This window comes from Palaemon carinicauda, chromosome 9 (assembly GCF_036898095.1).
Source record: "Palaemon carinicauda isolate YSFRI2023 chromosome 9, ASM3689809v2, whole genome shotgun sequence".
Classification (NCBI taxonomy): Eukaryota; Metazoa; Arthropoda; class Malacostraca; order Decapoda; family Palaemonidae; genus Palaemon; species Palaemon carinicauda.
In genome coordinates, this window is record NC_090733.1 from 131793950 (window position 1) to 131803914 (window position 9965).

At 31.5% G+C, this 9965-nt stretch overlaps 1 long non-coding RNA gene across 1 annotated transcript in view; it reads left to right on the forward strand.

Moving 5' to 3' along the window:
• The window catches only part of LOC137646875 (uncharacterized), a 375240-nt gene that overhangs the window by 146851 nt on the left and 218424 nt on the right, over positions 1–9965 (forward strand). Inside the window, exon 3 of the long non-coding RNA XR_011045489.1 lies at positions 5524–5538. This is a non-coding gene — a long non-coding RNA (uncharacterized lncRNA). The remainder of the gene's footprint in view (positions 1–5523; positions 5539–9965) is intronic.

Here is a 9965-nt window from a genome sequence, read left to right on the forward strand (position 1 = left end):
AACAAAGGATATTGTCGGTTGATTCATCGGCTAGTTTATTTTTCCCCGAGTTGGATGGGTGTATTTGAGAAACTGAAAAAAGATAGATGAAACAAATTAGACTTCAAAAATAATTCTTGTTAAAAGAATTTCATCTCCCCCTTATCTATATTAATTTGATTGGTATTTGCTCAACAAATCATCACTACATCTACTCCGATTTCTTCTTTTTCTTCATACTCATTATTTTTCATCGAAGACGGGAGATTTTCGAAAAGGATTTTTTGAAGTGTTCAATGGGAAAGAGTCGGAGAGTTTTTGGAGAAAGTGGAGGAATATATGAAGGTGAAGGAGGGGTTGGAGGAATAAGGAGGGATGTGGAAGGGGGTGAGGGAGAGGGATACGGTTTTTTATGGTTCCAAAGGAGCAAAAAAAATGGAATTCAATTGCGATCCGCCGCGGCGGTTGTTATGAATTTTTGCCTCGTCGGAATTCAAAGTTCCGAAGGGAGTTTTTAATCGCGTTTTCCCCCCGCGCTCTCCGCAAGTTTCTGCTGGAAAATACTCGTAACTCTTTTTCCGCCCCCAAAGATCTAGGGATATTTTTGGCCGGGTGGGGATTTTGCTCTTACGCCTCGTGAATGTTTGCGTCGTGTTTTTAGGGAAGGGATTTTTAATGAATTGACTTTTTTTAAAGATGGTTTCTATACGAGTGGGTTCATTGGCGTTATATATAACTAATTTTTACACCTGCAATCGTTGTTTGTATTTTTTAGGAGGGTTAAGACGTAATTTTCAGTGTGTTTACACAAATGAGTCTTTACTTCTTTTTTTTTTTTCAATTTAAAAACACTGTTTTCGTATGCATTTCAACCTTTCTGTAAACAAGTATCATTTAAGATAACTGTATGACATATACGCTAACGATCTTCTTTTTTTTTTTTTCAATTTAATAACACTGTTTTCGTATGCATTTCAGCCTTTCTGTAAAAAAGTATCATTTAAGATAATTGTATAACATACATGGTAACAATCGGTTGCAACTTACTTTTTTTCTTTTTGCCATCCTTCAGATTATCCATGTTTTAAATGACTGGGATTTTGAATTCAACTAGAAAAAAAATCCTGAAAATAATAACCATTTTAATTTGGTTTTGAATTTTTAGATTTTCTCGGTACTGCTATAAGTTATAATCGCAAATAGCTGTGTACATGAACAAATAAATAGCCTAGCGTGTATTGCCTGCTAGTTATTCGTAAAGCGGATTCATTAATATTTTTTCTCGCTACTAAATTGCATCAGTAACTTAATTGCAAGTCATCGAAACTTTACAAAGTTTGGAATTTTTTATGTTGGAAATGCAATTATAATTTTCATTACAAAAGGGCGCTTACTACAGTAGAACAGTACGTTTTGAAACACTTGACGTTATTTATGTTAATGATGTAGTTGTGTTGTTGATCATCAAGCCCAGTAGTGAAACTATTTCATTAGAGTATGCAAGCTATTTGGACTAGGGATTTTGGGGTAAAAGATTTATACATACTGTATATATGTGTGTATGTATGTATATATATACATATATATATATATATATACATATATATATATATATATATATATGTGTGTGTGTGTGTGTGTGTATGTGAGTTTATATATACATGTGTGTATATCATCATCATCATCATCTCCTACGCCTATTGGAACTAAAGGGCCTTGGTTTGATTTCGCCAATCGTCTGTATCTTGAGCTTTTAAATCAATACTTCTCCGCTCATCATCATCTACTTCCCGCTTCATAGTCCTCAGCAATGTAGTCTTGGGTCTTCCAACTCGCACATACTCGCACACACATTAGATCAGATCCTTCTGAAGACAAAGACACTTCCAATCCTTCAGATTCTTCCAGCTCCTTTTATACCTTCATTAATTTTTAAGCACTGCCTATATACACTTCCCTCTTTCGAATGCATCTTCAATTCGTAAAGCCATTTTTTATGTGAATCTTACATCTATATTTTTCCTAAAGCTGAATGGGCGAATCTCTACACTTCTTAGGTGCTTATGTAAATCACAGAAAGCAATTTCTTCCCTCATCTATTTTGTGGAAATAAAGTTCGTTGTGATTACATAGGTCAATGACAGTCTCTTTCAATCTATTATCAAGGATTTAGAATCATCTCGCTACTTTTGTGTTGCTCCTTAATATATATCCTTCATGATCCTTTATAAGAGAATTTATTTTAAAATAAAAAATTCGTCTTGCATTGTGAATTCTAATCTTACTCGAACTGTTAGTTTTAACGAAGGTGAAGTCGATGTAAACTATCTTTTAAATATTGTAGATAATTTAATTTCATTTTTTACGTCAATCGGAAGAATTTGGTAGCACATAATACAGTTTTTAGGGGTCATTTATTTATTTATGCAGAAATATTTTGTTACAACCAAAAGCAATCACTGACTGACTTGTACTGAGATTAAAAAAAAAAAAAAATTACTGTTGAATCCCCAAAAATGTTTATAATTTTTGTAAAAACTCCGTTCCTCATTTTTTTCGTTCATATTTAATAGAATCCTACGGAATCATTTACAGAATCATTGAAGTATTGGTAAAATAAGATTAAAATGAACATTAGAAAAAAAAATCGTGAAATATGGACTCTCAACTATTCTATAAATAATCCACCGGACTGAAGATAATATGAAAGTGTGAAGTGTACATAGAAAGTATTCCTCGCTAGAAAGAGCGCTGCAATGCACTTCTTCCACATTTATCATTCTAAAAGCTTTACATGATATGCATTCATTATATGCACACTATTTATCTTTTATATACTAGCAAGCATACGCGTGCATATGAACAATTTTATTACACACATACACTTGATATGCATTCAATATATGCACACTATTTATCTTTTATACACTAGCAAGCATATACCGTGCATATGAAAATTTTTATTACATACACTCATTTATGTATGTATTTCAGGTCTATCATTTTGAAATTTTAAAGATATTTCCTTGATGTTTCCCTCACTATCTATATCGCTAAATCCATTGTATTATTTATAGCTCCTTATTCGAAGACCTATCATAAACGTACCTTTAGTGTTTGCACATATAAACATTTCCGAGGCGTACCCTTTGTGTGCAGGTCTATCAATACAGCCCTCTTTGCAAGACGTCGTGTGACACAAAATGGAAGCCTAACTTCATATTCCAATCGACAACCCTCAAAGGAAGCAATTTGTGAATATCGGCCAACGCCGACGATGGAAACTTTGAACCAGAAATTTTCAATCGTAAAGTTGCTGCAAACTGTGATGGGGAGGAAGACTTAAGCCGGGCCCCGCTCCGTCTGTGTGTCTTTCTATGTATGTGTGTATGTATGTCGGTGTATGATTGCCGCTTCCTTTGTTTTTATTAGATTTCTCTCTCTCTCTCTCTCTCTCTCTCTCTCTCTCTCTCTCTCTCTCGTCTTTTTATGTACATGTCAATTTGATCTTGTAATCCGCCTATAATAAAAAGAAAATTTCCTTTTTATTTATATATTTATAGACATGGATAAATGTTTTGAATATATCGACTTGACATCTTTTGGATACTGAAGGATGTGAATGATTATAAATTAAATGAAAAGAAAATATAAAAAGTTAATTTCTAATCTCTTATGGAAAGTGTTATTTGTCTACGAGAATAAATTTATCTTGACGTATTCATGTTGCAAGGAAAACTATTCTCTAATCAGCAACGCTCATTTATGATTCACCCTTGACCTCTGTGTGAAGGTGGTTTAAAGTTGACTGAAATATTCAGCAAAAGCTCTTGTGAAAACGATTTTTGTGATCAATAGTGAATTTGGATTTTGTATTTTGTAAAATCTGTTTGCGTAGTACACCTTTTCTTATTACGGTTCAATTATTGTTATTTTTAATATTTGCTAAGCTACAACCCTAGTTGGAAAAGCAAGATACTATAAGCCCAGGGGCTCCAACAGGGAAAATAAAGGAAAAATAAAATATTTCAGGAAAAGTAACATTAAATTAAACATTTCCTACATAAACTATAAAAAACTTTAACAAAACAAGAGGAAGAGAAATAAGATAGAATAGTGTGCCTGAGTGTACCTTCAAGCATGAAAACTCTCATCCAAGATAGTGGAAGACCATGATACAAAGGCTATGGCACTACCTAAGACTTTAGAGCAATGGTTTGATTTTGGAGTGTCCTTCTTCTAGAAAAGCTGCTAAAGAGGTTTCTACCCTTACCAAGAGGAAAGTAGCCACTGAACAACTACAGTGCAGTAGTTAACCCCTTGGGTGAAGAATTGTTTGGTAATCTCAAGTGTTGTCAGGTGTATGAGGACAGAGGAGAATATGTAAAGAATAGGCCAGACAATTCGGTGTATGTGTAGGCAAAAAGGAAATGAACCCTAACCAGAGAGAAGGATAAAATGTAGTACTGTCTGACCAGTCAAAGGACCCCAAAACACTCTAGCGGTAGTATCTCAACGGGTTGCAGGTGGCCAACCTACTACCAAGTACTTTTCTGTCATAAGTAGAGCTATTTTAAATAATTTCATGAATTTTGTTACGCGCTCATTGCATTAAAAGCCCCATTTTTTTTCTATGCGGATTACAGCTACAGTGACTCGTCTGTATTTCAGAAATCCTGTTTTGCTATAACCTGCCGTTAATATTTTTCATATTCAATTTTTGTAGTTGTGTAAGTTGATTACTTTGAAACATATGCTTGACAGGTTAGAAGCACGAAGTATTTGTAAAATTATATAAATACTGCCAGAATTTTTGGATAATCTTTGTACATTACACACACACACATGCATATAATGTGCTGATGGATATGATTTTCTGCCTATGTATTCGAGTTATATAATCTTTATTTATTAAAATCTTCACCAAACTTCTTAATTTCTTATTTACTTATTCGTTTAATACTGTAATTGAAAAATCTTAAATTTTTATTTATTCGTTTAATACTGTAATTAAAAAATCTTAAATTTTTATTTATTCGTTTAATACTGTAATTAAAGAATCTTAAATTTTTATTTATTCGTTTAATACTGTAATTAATGAATCTTAAATTTTTATTTATTCGTTTGATACTGTAATTAAAAAATCTTAAATTTTTATTTATTCGTTTAATACTGTAATTGAAAAATCTTAAATTTTTATTTATTCGTTTAATACTGTAATCAAAAAATCTTAAATTTTTATTTATTCGTTTAATACTGTAATTAAAAAATCTTAAATTTTTATTTATTCGTTTAATACTGTAATCAAAAAATCTTAAATTTTTATTTATTCGTTTAATACTGTAATCAAAAAATCTTAAATTTTTATTTATTCGTTTAATACTGTAATTAAAAAATCTTAAATTTTTATTTATTCGTTTTACTGTAATTAAAAAATCTTAAATTTTTATTTATTCGTTTAATACTGTAATTAAAAAATCTTAAATTTTTATTTATTCGTTTAATACTGTAATTTAGAAATAAGTAATTTATTTCCTCTTCCAGGTGCCTCTTCGACCGGTGAGTGTTACAGAATTACGTTTTTCGTCTACTTTTTGTGGTAGGTCATGATTTTAATTTGTTCTTCGATATGTTGTTATTCAAGAAACATAGTCTATAATTAGGGTTTATCTTCATTACGTTGTTTTTAGACGTTTTATTGTCTTATTGGTTTTCTTGTTTAAGGGGTGTTTTTATATTAAGGTTAATTTTATTTTTAGTGTTCGCCTTTCAACAGTTTAGTCGTTGGAAATTGTTGTTTTATATGCGTGATTCGGCTGTATTTTTACATAATTTTGTGCACATTTATTTGATCGTTTAATTAAACTGTGCAAAAAGTAATAGTATAGAAATGTTTTTCAGAGCGGCGAATATGTATGCATTATAGTAAAATTCGGCTTTGTTATTTATAATTATATATATATATATATATATATATATACACACATATATATATATACATATATATATATACATATATATATACATATATATATATACATATATATTATATATATATATATACGTATATATATATGTATATATATACGTATATATATAAATATATATATAGATATATATATATATATATTTAGTGCTTGTGTATGTTTATATGTGTACAGATTGCTGTTACAAAATAAGAGCTCTTGAGTTTGGTAACTGAAATTACTTTAAAGTTAACAAATCTTATTTGAACACAACCCCCCCCCCTCCTCCTTTCAATCCTCAGCTACCCTCCCTCCCCCTCCTTCCCTCCCAACTTTCAAATTTGGAATCGTAGAAAGAGAAAATTCGATGGAACCCGAATCATTTGTGGTAGAAGTTTCTCCTTAGACTTTAGTGTGGTTTCTAAATTGGCTCAGAGACCAAAGTTAAACACAACTAAGGAGCTCCAGTCGCTGTTGTTTAACGTTTTCGTTTGTTCCTGATTTTGAGAGAAAAGAAATTTAAAGGTCCTTCAGTATTGCCTCGTTGCTCTGTTATTTTTTTTTAAGTTTTTTTTTTATATAACACACTCATATTTGCTTGGAATTGTATTTGAAGGTCCTTCAATATTGCTTCGTTGCTGTTATTATTTTGTTTTTAGGTTATTTTATATAAGTAGATTTTCTCATATTTGCTTGGAATTGTATTTGAAGGTTTTTCAATATTGCCTCGTTGCTCTTTCATTATTTTAGGTTATTTTATATAAGTAGATTGTCTCATATTTGCTTGGAATTGTATTTGAAGGTTCTTCAATATTGCCTCGTTGCTCTTTCATTATTTTAGGTTATTTTATATAAGTAGATTGTCTCATATTTGCTTGGAATTGTATTTGAAGGTTCTTCAATATTGCCTCGTTGCTCTTTTATTGTTTTAGATTATTTTATATAAGTAGATTGTCTTATATTTGTGCGAAGTTGTGGAAAAGGAATTTTTTAGCTTCCTTTAATTTAATGTAGAGTCCAGTCAACAAAAGTTACCCGTATTTTGAGCACCTTTTAATGTTAGGCGATAGGTTTCGAGGTGGTTGGCCAGAATAAGTGACTTTTTTGCTTGAAGTTATGGAAAAGGATTTTTTTAGCTGCTTTTAATTTAATGTAAAGTCCAATCAACAAAAGTTACCCGTATTTTGGGCACCTTTTAATGTGCCCAAAAAATTAAACATTGAAAATATGTTTCTTCTATTTTCTCTTTGAATTAAAGAACGAAGATTCGGTAATATTAAGTCAAATTAGTAAAATTTAGAAAAAAAAATCCATCTTTCAGCATGCTTTATCGAAGTAAGACTGCGTTTTATGGCAATTGAGAATGAACTTTAATAAAAAATATTCTTGCAGGTTTGAAACAAGTTTCCCTATAATTACTGTTACAACACAGTCAATGTGAAGTTTGACCGATCAGTAATCAGCAGAGCATCAAAGGAATGAAATTTGACCTAACTTTCTGGACTGTAAGGTTATTAATATTGATAGTTTGTATGCATGTGCACGAGTCACATGTGAAAAAATGTAGTGTCACTCCCGTAGACTTATACGCATCTAATTTAATTTATAAAACTATGAAGCTGTTCATGATATATTTCGATGAAATTATCAGTAACATATATCACCTTTAGTAAAATACTGATCCAAAGAGTGGTTTTATGACAGGGCTTTGTATGAAGTGGGTCGCACGCGTGAAGGAGCAGCTCAATGAAGTGTTGAAAACAATGACTCGTTCAGAGCATTCTTTGATGAATAGTGACAATATAGACAAAACAGCGGTCAGCGGTGCATGGTTTTTTTTTTTTTTTTTTTTTTTTTTTTAAGGTGAACTGATACCAAACAGTTTGATAAAACACGAAGGAAAAAATTTTCAGGCCCAGATGCGTGGCTGGTGTTCATGTTTTTTTTTTTTTTTTTTTTTAAGGTGAACTGATACCAAACAGTTTGATAAAACACGAAGGAAAAAAATTTCAGGCCCAGATGCGTGGCTGGTGTTCATGGTTTTTTTTTTTTTTTTTTTTTTTTTTTTTTTTTTTTTTTTTTTTTTTTTTTTTTTTTTTTAAAGGTGAACTGATACCAAACAGTTTGATAAAACACGAAAGAAAAAAGTTTCAGGCCCAGATGCGTGGCTGGTGTTCATGTTTTTTTTTTTTTTTATAAGGTGAACTGATACCAAACAGTTTGATAAAACACGATGGAAAAAAGTTTCAGACCCAGATGCGTGGCTGGTGTTAGTGTTTGGGACATTCTTCCTCGCTCAAGGGTTAAACTACTGCAATGTCATTGTTCAGTGGCCACTTTCCTCTTGAAAAGGGTAGTAGAGACTCTTTAGCTATGGTATGCAGCTCTTCTGGGAGAAGGACACTCCAAAATCAAACCATTGTTCTCTTTTCTTGGATAGTGCCATAGCCTCTGTATCATGGTCTCTCCCTGTCTTGGTGGTAGAGTTCTCTTGCTTGAGGGTACACTCGGGCACACTATTCCGTCTTATTTGTCTTCCTCTTGTTTTTTTAAGTGTTTATAGTTTATATATAAAATATTTATTTTAATGCTGTTACTGCTCACGAAATATTTTGATTGTTAATTACTTTCCTTTTAGTTTCCTTATTTCCTTTCCTCACTGAGCTATTTTTCCTGTTGGAGCCCTGGGGCTTATAGCATTCTGCTGTTCCAACCAGAGTTAGGGTTTAGCAAGTAGTAACAAAAATAATAATTATAATTTGAGTCGGCGTTGATGGCATAGATACTTCAATGTGGAATTTAAGGTGTTTTGTTGATAAATACGAATAAATAAGGAATAATGCTTGTAATATATAAAACGAAGCAATATGAATAACAAATTATCAGTTACTGAATCCACTATTGAAAGTTAAAAAATACATTAATAAAAGTTTACGTTGGTACTGTGTAATGCAGTTAAAATATATTCCAAAGGTGGTTTTTTTTTTTTCAAAAACTATTTTCGGAAAAGGAATAAAACAGGTCATCTGATAGTTTTTAATGAGAATGTAATGTTTTTTATTTTAACGTACGTGGTTCAAATAGGATATTTTATGGCGTTTTTATGTTTTATAATGGTTTCTTTATTATCTTGAAAATATAATTGTTTTGTTTTCGCCCCGGGTTGTGTCTGTGTGTGTGTGTGTATTTGGTTGTTTGTGAATAGCTTGCTGGCCACAATTGTAATCTTGCAGGGATTAACTATTATGTAAAAAGCGGGAAATGATTAAATTTTGGAAGGTTAAGGTCATGGTCAAGCAAAATGTCCAATTCACGTAATCAGCTATAATTTTGGACATCGTCGCATAGAGACTTCAAACTGGTTTCATATTTGAGTGTATGAAAATCCACGCCAATTAATACATGTTAAGATCAAAGGTCAAGGGCGAGGAAAAGGTGGAGAAATAAAATACCGCAGCGTAGGTCTGCGCTTTACTGAGGGACCCTCTAGTATTACTTGATCACTTGTGTACAGCCTATCGTTTATCGGCAATGCTAATTATTATTATTGGAGATTTGAAGAGGTGGTTGTTTGATCATTTGGAAAAAAGATGATATTTTGGAAGCATTGCATAATAGATATTTTTGTATCTACGAAATTGTATGTTTTTGTTTCATAATGATACAGTTATTGAATAATCATTAAAATGCCAGTCGAAATATAATGAAGAACAGCTTCTATGGTCAGAATAAGCATATCAAAATTGGTTATACAGAATACCTCAGTCCAGTCAGCTTGCTAAGAAGTAGTGAGTAATATTTCCAATCATTGGAAATAAACATAAAACGCTTTTTATATAATGAATGTTTGTAGAATCGTATAAAAATGCTGTAGAGTGTTTTAAATGATTCTTATACGTAAGTAGTTGTGGATTTATGGTTTGTTTGGTTATCGATTCATAGGAAAATAAATTTTTATACATCGTGTAGAAGCAATCAGTCGTCTGACGTTTGAGGAAGTTGATTGATTAGTTTATGGAA